The sequence below is a fragment of the Schistocerca serialis genome, chromosome 6 (genome assembly GCF_023864345.2).
Source record: "Schistocerca serialis cubense isolate TAMUIC-IGC-003099 chromosome 6, iqSchSeri2.2, whole genome shotgun sequence".
Classification (NCBI taxonomy): Eukaryota; Metazoa; Arthropoda; class Insecta; order Orthoptera; family Acrididae; genus Schistocerca; species Schistocerca serialis.
This window is the reverse complement of record NC_064643.1, coordinates 10,551,670-10,567,505: the sequence shown is the minus strand read 5'-3', so window position 1 is coordinate 10,567,505 and position 15,836 is coordinate 10,551,670. Positions and strand designations below refer to the sequence as shown.

General features: G+C 37.7%; 1 pseudogene; it reads left to right on the top strand.

Moving 5' to 3' along the window:
- Window positions 1-15,836, top strand: part of LOC126484186 (molybdenum cofactor biosynthesis protein 1-like) — a 104,864-nt pseudogene that overhangs the window by 59,681 nt on the left and 29,347 nt on the right.

Below are 15,836 nucleotides of genomic sequence, written 5' to 3'. Positions count from 1 at the left end.
CAGCAATTTCTGACAGCCTATTTATCTTGTTGACTGCTGACTCTATGTTGTTAGCAAAAATGGCTAGGTCAGCCGCAAAATCTAAGCAGCCAATGCACACCCCTTTGTTCTTAGGACCAAGTCTGAACCACTCTTCATTTGTTTCTCCTTGGGCTAATAACTTTCTCCACTCTTGAATGACCTTTTCCAAGACACAATTGAAAAGGTTCAGATACCTCACCCATAAATTTAATTTTTGACACTGTGTTAGTAAGAGTTTGTTTGATCAGCTTTCTTTTCCAAAATATTCATTACTGCCTGTCAGTCGATGGAGTCATATACTTTCTGAAAATCAACAAATATGACCACATAGTTATTTTTCCAATTTTTTTTGTACCTGATCATGCTCTTCAGGTTAAAGATCTGTTCTGCGCAAGAATCGCCCTTTCGGAAACCAGCTTGATAGTCCCCAATCAGTTGGTTACAATGATCTTCTATTCTATTCTGTATCACTTTGGAGAGAATCTTATATGTAACAGATACTAATGAGGTACCCTTATAGTTATTGACATTCTATTTATCACCTTTTTTGTGTATACGATGGATTAAAGCTGACTGCCATTCAGTTGGTATCATCCCAGCTCTCCAGATCTCCTCAAAAAGTTGGACTAGTATATCTAGAGTTTCATTATTTGCCAGCTTCAGTAGTTCCACCACTATTGAATCCTCTCCAGCTGCCTTATTATTCTTAAAGTTGTTGATGATCTCTTGTCTCCTCTTTACCAGATGGAGATGAGGGGTAGTTTGTGGATTGGGGCACATACAGGGAATCTTTCTTTCGGTTCATCACAATTAAGTAGGTTTTCAAAGTAACGAGACATTATCTTGCAGTTCTCTTTGTTGGTCAGGCCGAGTGTGGTGTGCGTACTGTAAGACCTTCAGTACACACACCATCAGATTATTTGACTTGTTGCTCTAACGAAGTAAGCGAGTGTCAGCAATATGTCTCGTGGTCTTATCATGGCATGTTTATCTTCTGCCATTAGGTCAGACGATAGAAATGCCACTTGCACACTTAGAGTAGCAGATTGATGGTGACCAACTTTAAATAGAACTTGATTAATTTTCACACACATTTATTAAAATAATAACAAATATAAAAATTATTTAACTTGGTTCTGGATGCTATTTACAATTGACAATCTGAAGTTCCTTTGGTATTGGTACGTTAATCTTATTCTTACATATATCTCGGATACTTGACAAAAGTGTCTATACATTTATCTTCATGGCTATGTACAGGAATATGGTAATCTTATTAGGCGCAGACTGGATCTTGACTATGGACTGGCACAGACAATTGTAGAACTCGTACAGACTGGTACAGACTAATGCAGACTGGTACAGACTAATGCAGACTGGTGCAGACAAATGCAGACTGACTGATCGAAGGTCTTTACACCCGTTATAATACCTCGCACGTTCATGTATCACTGCGTGAGTGTGATGCGCAAGGAGAAAGTGTTCTATGTTAGCAGCAATCTCATTGGCTGCGTTACATATTAATACGCGGATCGGCGGAAGCAGAATTTGGTCCGTCTCTATGGCAGCGCCATCTCGTAGTGGGGAGATGGACGAGTGCTGCGCCTGCGCTGTTGTGCTTAGCGGGGCGCACTCTAGTGGGAAATTTGTGTACGCGCTGAATACGCGGAACTATGTACACAACACTGAGCTTTCCATTTTCGTCTCTAAAACAAAAACTAGGGGCTTGGTATCCTTTCAAATTCGATTTGAACGTCTGATAGAAGTCTCTGACATTGTTTATCTGGAAACGCTGATCGATCTGTTCTAACTGCTGTTTCTCATGCAGTAGAGTTCTGGCTGCATATTTTTGAACTTCATGGAATACATCAAAATCATCAGGTCTCCTGGTAGAGTTCCACTATTTCCATGCACTTGCTGTTTGGGCCACCACCTCACCACAAACCTCATTCCACCATGTATGATTCCTCTTTTTAGCTGTCAGGATTGTAGTATTAGCTGCTTGTTGGATCATGGAGGCAATGTCTGCCCATTTATGGGATTCAACTGTCAGTTACTGGTGGCATTGTTCCATTACGTTTTGATTGATTTTGAGCTTCGCAGTATCATATTTATGAAATTTATTTCCGGTTTTCACAGTCTTATTGAGAGGGATGAAATTAATTTTGATCTTGGAGAGGTGATGATCCTTTTACATTCAGTATGTTATCTGTAAAAAGGTTTCTTTCTATTATTTCTGATTGTTTGATGTTGTTTCTTTCTTATTTCTGTAATCCATGCTATCATTGATTCCTTCTTCCAGAACTACTCATTCAGTAGAGGTCTCTAAAAAAAGATTAATCTTCTTTTAGCCATTACTTCTGATATTTTCTCAAAATTTTTGTATATCTCCTCATTACTTCTCATTTTCCAGCCATCTGTAGCTTGTATTGCAACCATTATTTTCTAATAATGCTCCTTTGTGGAACCTCTGTTCTGTCCAGCTTATAGTTCATCATTAGGCATCCTCATCCATGTAAGCATCCTGGTCATACCACTGTGGGATAGTGTTTAAATTTGTTTTTTTTAGTTGTACATTTCTTGTTGTAAATATCCTTTGTCAAACGATTTGCTCTGTCCAGTTTGCTGACTCTTGCATCTACTGTTAATTCTTCTAGTCCATTTTGTTGTACAGTTTGTCCAATATATTTAAATTTACTTACTAATGCTATTTTACATTTTTGTTTTTCTAAGAATGTTGATGCATTGTTTGAAATTGTCATCAATGTTGTTTTTTCGTCTGAAATTTTGGGACCAGCTCTCTTTGCTATTTCTTCCAAAAGATTTCTTTTAATAACTGTCTGTCAGATTTTTTGAAAGTATATCAGAATCATCTGCAGAAGCCAGGCAGTTTACTTTAATTCCATTTGTTTTTCGTCCTAAAACTATTGGTTCAATTTTGTGATTTTTTTTCTCCAAATTCCAATAACTTTCTATTTTTTCTAGAATGTAGTGTTACAGTAAAGGTGATAAACTGTCCCCTTGTCTAACACCAGTTTTTATTTCAAATGGTTGAGATACTTCTCCCATAAATTTAGCTTCAGTCACCCTATTTGCTAGTGTTTTGAGGATTATGTTTGCTTTAACACAAAATTCTTTGATGATTTTACCCATAATTTCTCTGCCTACCAAATCAAATGTTTTCTTGAAACCAATACGTGATACTATTATTGGTTTGGTGATTAACAGTCTGTGGAGAATTATCAATTTTCTAATAAACATCTGTTCTGTGCAGGGTCTTCCCTTTCTAGAGCTCCTTGAGATTCTCCCAGTTATTTGTCTAAAGTTTCTACAACTCTGTCCAGAGAATTTTTGATAATATTTTGTATACCACTGGCAGAAGTCAGGCATCTCTGCAATTGTTGACATTTTGTGTGTCCCCTTTTTTTCATAGCTGTGGATTAATGCTTTCAATAATCTCTTCAGCTTTCCAAATGTTCTCAAACAGCAGTTGTAGATCATTTGTGTGTTCTGACTATTTCAATAATTTTGCTGTAGTGGAGTCTTCATTTGTTGCTTTGAAGTTTTGGAATGATTTGATGGCTTCATGAATTTATTGTTCTGTTAGTGGAAAATCTTCCTCCAGATGTTGTGGGACTGCTATTATATATTGCTACAATGTGCTGTTATTGTTATTGTTGTTGTTGTTGTTGTTGTTTGGTTGCCTGTTCTTCAGCACTATCTTTCTGTTTCGTTTATCTATTTGCCGCCATTTTAGCCCATTTACCGGTATTTTCAGCTTGTTCTTCACTTATTTGACCTTTTGGTGGCTCCTCTTGAAGAGATCTTATTTCTCAGCATTTAAAATTACATCATCTGCTGCTCTTTCGCATCTGAATTTCATCATGTCCAGTCTAGTTTTTTCATTCATTTAACCATCCATCTTCCATGACTCAAGATCCTAAATTTTCATCCTTATTTCTTGAACAGTCTCATTTCTCTTTTTTACATTTTCCAGATGAAGAAACTTTTGGTCCTCAAAGCTAAGATTAGTATCACTTTTTTTATTTGTTTCTGCCTATGGCTGCTATATCTCTTTAGTTAGAATATTTTCTCTCTCTGTATTTGATTATAGTCTAAGTCTGAATATTTTTATAAGTACATTTATTGCTGTAGCAATGAGTAAAATAAATTGTATTGCACTGCCTGTAGCATGTAGCACCATTTTGACTGTTAGTCCTCTTGCTGTACAAAAAGTAGCTTTGATGATTACTTAATGCAAGTATTTTGTAAGAGCTGTGGAATGGTTAGTATCTGTTTATATTTTTCTGATTAATTCAAGCTCGTCAATGCACATCCTGTGTTAAGGAAATATTTGCACTGAATTTACTGTGTGTTAAATATAAGCAGTGGATCCATTGGGGTAGTCTTTTTGGTAGAAATATGTCAAGGTGAACAAAACAGGAGATGGTGAAGGAAGAGAGGGAAAAGATCAACATTTGCTTCTCATCAGCAATATAACTGGGTTGAAACATTCAGTGAAAATTATCTGTGACAGGAAGTTGTCAGAAATACATTTTTTGAAGAAACTTTATGTTTGTATAAGCATTTATTAAATTTAAAAATTGGATTTCATGTGTTAATACAAAAGGTAATGTTTTGCATTGCAGGCATGCTGAACCTGTCAAAGATGAAGAATCGGCCAATGATTCTTATTGGAGGGTAACAGTATGTATAACTTAAACTTGAGATTCTTGAAAATAAAGCTAGTCAGTATTTCTTAACAGTACTGATTTAAATACATCTAAAAGATCGCTGTTACCTAAATGAAAGTTGACGAGCAAAGTCTTAGTGGACATTTGTATAAATTTGTCATAGGTGTTATTTACAAGAAGAGTAAATAGTTTCAATAGGAATGTGGTGAGACATTTAACAAATGTGATGACCACACATTAATAGGACCTTGTAACACTACCATTATGATATTAGTATGCTTTTATGTAAATAACAGAAACCCTGTCCCTATGTTGCCACGTATAACCCTCTTACTAAAATTTAGTTTAGTTTCCAAATAAAATACACTGTGGACGGATAGTCCTGTTTATAGGAAAAGATAATCAATAGAGTTATCCTTCTTACAGGATTTACCGTGTGTTGCATCTAATGGATAAGTAAATTGGACTATTCACTTCTTTTCCTAAGATCTTACCCAGTGGCTAGATAGAAACACAGTATGAATAATAATATACTGAAGCTAGGACAACTCATTTCCAAGTTCATTTAGTGGTTTAAAACATGTACTTAATGGTCACCAACCTATCCTGGCAATGAAATAGTGAAGTATTGGAGAAGCAGAAATGTGAATTTTGCCTACTTTCTTGCTACTGTTTAGTTTGGCTCTTCGAATAAATTACCCCACTTAAACAATTTTGGGCTACATCTTTATACATTATGATTTAAAAAAAGAAAAAGCCCAGTAGATAACTTCAAGGAAGGTAAAAAAAATTAGCCGGGGATGGGGGGAACAACCTTTAGAAAAGCACTTTCCATAATCAAGAAACTTAAATACTTAGACACTAAAGCACACACTTTTTAACTGAACATTTCACTTAAAGAAAACCTCTTTCTTGGTGGAATTTACTTTCAAAAGCTATTATTCTTTGAACTAATTCTGTATAGCCATCTAACAGGTTCTAGTAACTTGGCTTCACTCTGATTGAATTTTATGTAAGCAAACTATAACACTTTGCAATAGTTAAGAAAACATTTTTATTATTTACACTAAAGCAATTTAAATGGTTCCTCTTTATATTAACTTGGCACTTCATAAGTCCGTAAAACAGGACACTCGGATCAATCAAACACCAGGAAGGAACCCTATACAGATGTATGATTAGGATGAAATGACAGGGTGAGCCAGTTTCTGTAAATTTCAAGAATGATTATTAAATCACAGTTTAAATTAATGGTTCATGCTGTACAAAGGTAAAAATAGAAAAAAATCTTATCTGGTGGCTATAGGCTTGGGTTTGGCGAACAGTTATGACGGCTACACTACCCACACTATGGCCTGCAAGTTTCTTGCTGTATGGGCTCAATTTCTCTTCTTGGCTTCATTCAGTTTTACATAAAGTAGCTCAACAACTCGCAGCTATGCTGTAGGCTGTTTGCAGTCTTCAACCAAGGCATTTTTATGAAAATTTGCAGGCAAAGCTTCTGCTCCACAAAGGAGTTACCTCAATCACTGCTGCCTACAGACTGTGTGACTTACTTCCCACACTTGCTCAAGGTAGCACGCCAATTCGCCTTTCGCACCTTTTCCACTCCCCACATCGTTCAAACAAAAGCACACTGGCTTTTACATAACACCTATTTCTTACATTGTTCCTAAGCATGACCATTTCTTAAATTGTCAAATTTACATCAACATGAACAATTTATACACACAAATATTTTTAAATACAAAATGTTATCAAAACATTATTTAGACCCTTGGTATCCTTTGTAGAGGACTTGGGCAGGTTTGTCCCATCCTAGTACACATTATTTTGTTACCTCCCTTCAGATATTCCATTTAGCTACATCTACAATAATTCCCAATGTTCTGCCTTTTGAGGTGTCCAGTGCGGGTTGTTTTTATTTTTTATTTGATATGCGTATTCCATAGATCCATACATGCGAGTGATTCGCCTGGATGTGGAACGTGTCAATACAATTGTACAAATACAATTAATGCTACAGAATAGTAATATAATTCAATGATATAGATATTAAAAGCTGTCATTAAACTAGTATAGCAATTCTCAACATAACATTATAACTATAACATTAACACTATAACATTAACATAATATTGTATCATCCATCTAATAACTAAGAGACTAAATACATCTATTATTAAGGGAGGGCATTACTTCTGGAAAAGAATTCATCTAACGAGTACAGTGGATGGTCGAGCAGGTATTTTTTTAACATACCTTTGAACAGCGTTTCATTTTCTATTGTACATTTAATATAATTAGGCAATGCATTAAAAGTCTTTATAGCCGCATTTTTTACTCCCTTCTGTACAAGTGTTAAATTTTTTAGTTCAACATGTAGATCATCTTTACCTCTAGTATTGTAGTTATAGTACGAACAATTTGTTTCATACTGAGCATAGTCTTTATTAACTACATTCATCAGAGAGTATATGTACTGACATGTTGTGGTCAGAATACCTAACTGTATAAAAAGTTTTCTACATGAGGTTCGTGGAGGAACCCCACACATGATTCTGACTGCTCTCTTCTGAGCATTTAAGATTTTTTTTGAGGCTGGTGAATTACCCCAGAATATTATTCCGTAACTCATTAATGAGTGAAAGTACCCAAAGTAAGACGATTTTAAAATGTTGATGTCCCCAAAATGAGTAATTATTCTTAGAGCAAAAGTTGCTGATGAAAGCCTTTTTAGAGTAAGGGACACATGCTGTTCCCAGTTGAGCCTACTGTCAATGTGAACCCCCAGGAATTTAGTGGATTGCACCTGTTCTAGTTCCTGGTTGTCATGAGCAATTACTATACTTTCTAGAGTTTTATTTTTGTGTGGAACTGTATAAAATTAGTTTTTTTAATATTAACTGAAAGAGAATTAATTGAAAACCAAGCTGTAACTTCTCTGAGTATATCATTAACATCAGTCTCCATATCAGCAGTAGACTGACCATCAACGACAATGCTTGTATCATCAGCAAACATTGTGAATTCACAATTTTTACTAATGGACAGGGGTAAATCATTAACATATATTAAAAACAGCAAGGGTCCAAGGACAGATCCCTGGGGAACTCCATGCTGAATTTTGCCCCATTCAGAATCCACTAGATTAGGAGATCCTTTGTTGCAGCCATGTAGAACCACCTTTTGTTTCCTGTCTTGAAGATATGATTTTAGCCAGTTACCTATAGGCCCTTTGATTCCGTAATGATAGACCTTCTCCAAGAGTATCTTGTGGTTTACACAATCAAAGGCCTTGGAAATATCACAGAAGACACTAACTGGTGACTTCTTACTATTAATAGACTCCAAGACATCATTTGTGAGTGAATATATGGCACACTCTGTGGAAACCCCTTTTTGAAAACCAAACTGTCTGTGGTTAATAATATTAAGTTTATCAAGATGTGCCACAATCCTGTTATACACTGCCTTTTCAAGAACCTTTGAGAATGTTGTTAAGAGAGAGACAGGACGATAATTTTTTACATCTGTAGCATTGCCAGACTTGAAAAGAGGTCTCACAGTGGCATATTTCATTCTCTCTGGAACAACTCCCTCATAAAGAGACATGTTGCAAATGTGAGCAAGTACTACACTTATATAATTACTGCAGGCTTTCAACAGTTTATTAGAGATGTTATCTATACCTGAAGATCCTTTACTTTTCAATGAGTGAATTATTTTTTTTATTTCATTAACAGTTATGGGTGTTACATTTATATCATTAAAACATTGTGGGAGGTTAAGTTTCAGAATATCTAAAGCTTCTCTTAGGTCACCACTGAACCTATTTGAGAGGTGACACTTAGAAAGTGGTTGTTAAATGTGTCTGCTATCTGTTTACTATCAGTAATTTCCAAATCGTTAATTTTTAGGACAGCAGATTTTTCATTGTCAGATGGTGAAGTACCTGTTTCCCTCTTTATTACATTCCAAATCGTTCTGATTTTATTGTTTGAACAGTTAATTTTAGATTGCATGCACATACTTTTAGATTTTTTAATGACTTTAGTTAAGATTTTGCAGTATGTCCTATAATATTTCATCTGCAGGGGATTATTGGATTGTCTAGATATTATATACAGTTCCCTTTTTCTCTGGCATGCCCTTGGTGAGCCATGGTTTTTTGCTTGATTGCCTGTTCTGTAGTCTACAGACCTTTTTTGGAAAGACATTTTCAAATATATCTGATAATTCATCAGTAAATAAATTATATTTTGTATTAACATCATTTGCAAGATAAACATACCTCCAGTCAGTCTCCCGAATGCATAATTTGAATTTTTGGATATTTTCCTCATTCATGTTTCTAATGGTTTTCCACTGTGCACTAGCTTTGTTCTGATTTGTATTAAAGTTGTCAATTGTGAGTATTTGCCCATCATGATCAGAGAGTCCATTTATGACTTTTTCAACTTTGATGTGATTAGTTTTACTCATATCTACAAAGATATTGTCTATTAGAGTGCTGGAAGTGGCAGTAGTTCTTGTGGGAAAACTGGCAGTGGAGACAAGGTTGTAGGTATGCATTAAGTTTGCAAACTCTGTCTTAGAAGATGAGCTTCCTAGGAAATCTATATTAAAATCTCCAGTCACTATAATGTCCCTATTTTTTCTTGTGAGATACAATAGCACAGAATCTAATTGTTTCATGAATACTTTAAAATTACCAGATGGAGCCCTGTATACTGCTACGATTACCAGTTTCTTGTTACCTTCTACTATTTCTGTGACACATGCCTCAAAGTCTTTCTCTACACAATATTTCTCTACATCTATTGTATCAAAGGACAGGCTGTTTTTCACATAAATAACTGCCCCACCTTTGCACATATGCTTTCTACAAAATGAGGTAGCTAAACCATAATTTGGTATATTGAGCATTTCAATGCCAAAAGTGATATGGTGTTCTGTCAGACAGAGAATATGAGCACAATTTGCGCCTGTTGGTTCATCAATATTTACAATAAATTGGTCTAACTTACAGAGCAGGCTTTGAATATTTTGGTGAAAAATTTTGAGCTCATTTTTAATTACATGATTAGTTGTGGTGTTACCATTGCTAGGACTGAGTTTTATTACTTTTGACATACCAGTATTACAGGAACAGTTTTCTGCAGGGAAGAGGGAGCTGTTGTGCTGGTAACACCCACATTTGTTGTTATTAACTACATTACTTACATTCTGATTGGAACCTTCCCCCTTCTGCCCCAGTACCATAAAAAATCCCCATTTGCAGCTGAGGACTTTCTTGATCTCAGGCACATCCTATGTGGAGCAGCTGCAGTCACTACTGTGCTCCTTTTTGCCATAGAGGGTGGATCTCCTGTTGGTGAGGTTTCTACACTGTCGGCTTGTACACTTGATCCTGTGGGGGTTGGTGTTGCTGTTTCTGCTATTGATGACTGTTCTTCCTCCTTAAATGCTGCTGCTTCACAAGTTGGCGGTGGACTAACGTTTCCCACTTGAGTTGTAACTGCTGGTGCTGTCTTGCTTTTGTATAAAGGACCTGTTTGTGTTGATTCACATACAGGTGCTGCTGCATATGAAGTCTTCCCTTCAGCTGTTCCATTAGGTTTGAAGGAGTATTTTGACGACACTGTATGTGTTTCTTCCAATGGTACAGTTTCAATGGGCACAGGTGCTTTTAGAATGATTGGAGGAGTGGTGTTTTCAAATAGTTTGAATGTTTCTGCTAATAATGCTTTAGCGAGTACACGTTTTCCTAGCCAGTTCCTGTGCATTCCATGCCGAGTAAAATGGTTTCTCTCTTCGGAATTACTGTCCAAAAACTTCACGTCCTTGAATGCTTTGCATACCTTTTGAAACATTCTGTTTGTGAATTTGATTTCATTATTTACACATGAACTGTTTATTAGGTCATGTCTATATGGGATGCTAACGATGATTGTTTTTCTTGGCGAGATTCTTTCCAGTGCATTTCGCAATGCTGTGATTGCATTTTTCGACTCATTTTTATAAACATCGTTAGCTCCAGCAATAATTACACAAACATCGTTTGGTTGAGGGCTTAAATCTTTAATTATTTGCTGGAAAGGAGCCCCGGGTTTTACTGTGGCAGTAACGGAAAATTTAGATTGCATATTCGTAAGAATAGTGGCTAAATCTCGTCCATGGCTGTCTGCAAAGATATAAACTTTTGGTTTTGTCTCGTCTTCTCTCAATAATTTCATTTGTCGGTGTTTCTCTTGTGCAATGGGCGCAAACGAGTTTTTCGTAACTATAGCAGATATTGGAGCACTTTGAATTTCAGTAACGGTTTCTTTGAGAGTGTTGTAGTTTTCACTTTGTACATTTTTCACAAAAGGATTAAAATCGACATTCAAAGAATTAATTAATGATTCGATGTCATTCATATATTTTTTAGCTATTGCAAGTTCTTCTTTCAGCACATCAGAGATGAGTTCTTCAGTACCAGCATTATACATCTTGACTGCACTTTTTCGACCACTGCACTTAACAAAGCCACATACACAATTCGGATTTATCACTTTTCTGTTGTTCATACACGATAGATGGATCCATATATGTGAAAAAGAGCACAAACAAATACCGCTATGAATACTGTTTTGGCAGACTATGCACTTTAAACTAAATGTAGTACGATTTTCTACGGCACGATTTACTACTGCTTGCATACTCGACGCCACTTCCTGGGTGTATTGTATCGAGTTAGCTTTTTCAAATTTCCATGAGGGTTTATCAATGTATTTTGTAACTGATATTTCAGCACCAATGATAACTTTTGTGAGCCAATGTACACTCCTTGAAAAATGTTTCAGTACCCACTATTGAGTGATTCAGTGGTAATTTGTTCTCATCAGTGGAAAAGATGGATGGGTAAGGTTTTGTATCAGTTTCCATCTGCCTGCCCAAAACGTTTTAAATTCCTTGGCATCAAACTTAGATAATTTCTTGTGTGTTGATCCATTCGAACAATGGTTCTCTATGTTTGTCTCTATTTATGTATCTCCGGGTTGTGTTTTGGAATTAAAATCTTAAACATATACGTGCTGTCTAGTTGCTGTGTGTAAGACTAGTGTCAGACACTTTCCGTTAGGTGATTTGTGGACTGATGTAATAACCAGGCCTTTGAGTTTTATTCTAATTACTTCTACATCACTAATTTTCTGACAGCTTAAGCCAGCATAATCCAAGAGCTGTTTCTTTTTTCATTTATTGTGGTAGCACCTAACAATTGAGAGGAGTATTGATATTGCTTTATATTGCGTAATCTTGCAAGTAGCTTCTGAATTATCACCTAAATGCATTTCCTATAGAGCTATAATACTGATGGCATGCTCATCATCTAATTTGCTTTGGTAACTGCATTTGTCACTTGTTAATCCTACGTTTATTTGCATAATATGGACACCTTGCCTGATAAGTTTTGACTGTAAGCTCTGAGAAGTGCTGGACCATCTTTTGTGTAGAGTTTTTGCTGTATGCTCCTGCAGTCACACTGCCTTGGTGGACCATCTCGGGGGTTGTCTACATGCCACACAACAGTCTTTTTGGTGTCCCGTGTAAATGATTCACTGGTAAATATCCTGTCCCATACACTTTTGTTTGTAGACAATACTTCTGTGTTAGCTGAAAATAGAGCCAGGAAGCAGTAGTCTCAGTACCTCAGAGAATTAGTTTCAGGTAAAGTATATGGATCTAACATATCTAAAATGCACATGGTTTAGTTTGGAAACCACACAAACACCCAAATGTACACACCCGCAGTAGCTGCACGGGGTGGGGTGGGGGGGTTGGGGGGGGGGGGGGAGGGGGGGGGCAGAGTGATTGGAGAAGACAGTACATTGTCTGAATGGGAAAAGATTGGTGGGTACAGAAGAGAGAAGGGAAAAGGTGAAGTGATACAGTGGGAAACAAATTAGCAGAGGTTTAGGTCAGGTGGATGGCACTAGATGTGCTGGAGAGACAATTTCCACCTGCGTAGGTCAGAGAAACTTGCACTGGAAGGGAATATCCAAATGGTATGTCTAGTGAAGCAGTTGTTGAAGTGGTGTACAGCCTCTTGGCAACTGCAATGTCAAGTCTGTGGTTTGCCACAGTTTGGTGCTGGACATTACTGCGAGTGAACAGTTGGTTACTTGTCATCCCTACATGGAAAATTGTATGGTAATTGCAGCATAGCTGATTTTTAACAGGTTGCTTTTGCACATGATCGTGCCTTTTATATGGTGGGAGATTCCTGCGACTGGACTGCTGTAGGAGGTGGTGGGTGGATCTGTGGGACAGGTCTTGCACCTGGGTCACTCACAGGATTAGGGGCGGACAAGGATGTTCTCTAGATTGTGTGGGCAGTGGAACATTACTTTGCAGGAATAGGGTAGTATCTTGAGTACAGTATACCCCATCTGAGATAGCCAAAGCCCCAGTGAAGGATGTGGTTGAGCTTTTCAAGGCCTGGGTGATTAGATGAGTGCTGACCATTGTCTGGTTAGCAGGGTTACAGGTGTGAAATGAGGAGATGGCACGGGAGGTCTATTTATGAATGAGACGGATAGGATACTGTGGCTCTGGTAGTGCTATTGCCATATTTAGACAACTCCTGCTTTCCACTGGGGATAGTGAGTCCACGTGTGACAAGGCTGCATGGAAGAGCCTTTTTGACATGGAATGGGTGACGGCTGTCAAAGTGGAGGGAGGTACTGTTGGTGGTTGGTCCACTTGACATGTATTTATGGATATCGATGTCTAGTGATATGGCGCATTGAGTTGAGAATAATCAGGTTAAGATGATTTGGGAGTAGGTTTTTAGGTTATGGAAGAAGCAGTCTATACCATGAGTCCAGATCATGAAAATGTCTCAATTACTCTGAATCAGACAATGGGTTTTAGGTGTTGACAGGATAGGAAGGACTTCTCCTGATGGCCAATATAAAAGCTGGTATAGGATGGCACCATGCGAGTACCCATGGCAGTACTACAGATTTGTTTATACAGGGATAATCACTTAAAACCTGCACCACAAACATTGCAGAAATGGAAAGTGCTATTGATGTGTGGTTTTCACAGAATGGATTGGTAGTTGGGGGCTTATGCTAGTAACCAACCAACAGGTTGTAGTGATATTAGAAAGTGCATTTTTTGTGCAAACATAAACTTTTTTAAATGAAACTATGCCTATCGGTATTAACTAAAAGTAGGGTAAATTAGTCTATCAGCGGTGTTTGTTGCAGGAGTCTAGTGTGAGCCATTCATGAGATATCATATTTTGAAAAGGTCCCACGCCAACACTTGTACATTAGCTGTAAAGTTCCCACACCAACACTTGTACATTAGCTGCGGTAGCACACACCAAAGAACAGTCCAAGTCCATACACTAGTTATGTGGATTGTGACCAGTAATGAGACAATTGATCATCACAGGCTGTGTTCAAAATGACCACTGGCAGCACCAGTATATGCTCCCATTCTGGTATGGAAAGACTGCTGCACACATACCAGTATTTCAGCAGGGACAATCTGACAGGCTGCAGTAATACATCATTGCATATCATCAGATGTAGTTGGTATGCCCTTGTAGACAGTCTTTCAGCTTTCCCCATAGAAAAAAAGTCTCCAGGCATGAAATTTGGCGAATGGATCAACCGAGATACAGGTCCTCTGCATCCAATCTAATGATTTGTAAACAGTTTGTGAAGCCATGTTGTACTTCGTGCACTGTGAGTTGTACAGCCATCGTATTGGTACCACAAGTTGCTCCTAGTCTGCAGAGGAATCTCTTCTAGCATCCGTGGAAGATGATTTGTTAGGAGGCTGTGATACTTGTGCGCATTCAGTGTTCTTTCTAAGAAAAACGGGCCTATGAGCTGATGGTTCACTGCCTCACACCACACATTTACACTCCAAAGATGCTGAGATTCCACCTGCCACAGCCAAAGACAATTGTTAACAGACCAATTGTGCTTATTTCAGCACTTTACCAGGCCACGATTGTTAAAATTTCCTTCACCGCTAAACAAGATACATGATACATCTGGAGTATCCTGTCTTAATGCCCATGTATGGAAGTTAACACAATTCTCTTGATCAATTCCATGCAGCTCTTTATAGAAAGGGATACACCTATATCAATGGAGAATGCATAGGACACTTGCCCGATTAATGCCATTTCCACATGCGATTGTGCAAGAGGTAACATGTGGATCAACTACTTGTTTCATCTGTTATGTTGCTAAGAGTTAGGCTATGACTTCCACATAACTGGTTGAAGAGGTTGCCTAGCAACTACCCACACACACAAACACACTGTAAGCAAACAACATCATACCTAGCAACTACCCACACACACACACAAACACACTGTAAGCAAACAACATCATACCTAGCAACTACCCAGATTGAGTGGCACAAACTAGTATTGGTGTGGAAACTTTTAAAAATACTGTATCTCATTGACAACCTGTACTAGAATCCTGCAACAAACCCCACTGACATTCTGATTTACCATATTTTTAGTTTGTTAATGTCAGTAAGCACAGTTTCATTTAAAAAGTGTACATCTGCACAAGAAAGGATTTTTACAATCTGTTGATTGGGTAACAGTAATGAGTCCCTGTCTACCAATCCATTCAGTCAAAGCCGCAAATCAATAGCACTTCATACTTGTGGTGCGAGCTTTAGGCATTTCACCCTGTGACTTGGTCTATGAAAGTGAAATAATTGTGAGTCAGGATGTGTTTGGGGAAGGGGATTTGGAAAGAGGTGGTGGGTTTGGTATCAGGAGGATGTTTGGAAAGTGAGGCCATGGGCATGGGGGATGTTGTAAAATGATGTTGCATCCATAGTAACCAGCAAGGAGTCATGTGGTAGCAAAACAGGAACTGCAGAAAGGCGGTGAAGGAAGTAAGCATTGTCTTCACTGTAGGATGGGAGGTTACAGACAATGGTTTGCATGTGATGTTCAGTGGGAGGATTGTACCCAGCCACAGTTGGGCAAGTGGAGAGACCTGTGTAGTTGGGTTGGCGAATAGGTAAAAAGGAAGGAGTGGTGTGAGGAGGGAGATAGATCCAGGAGTCAGGTTATGGGATGGACTT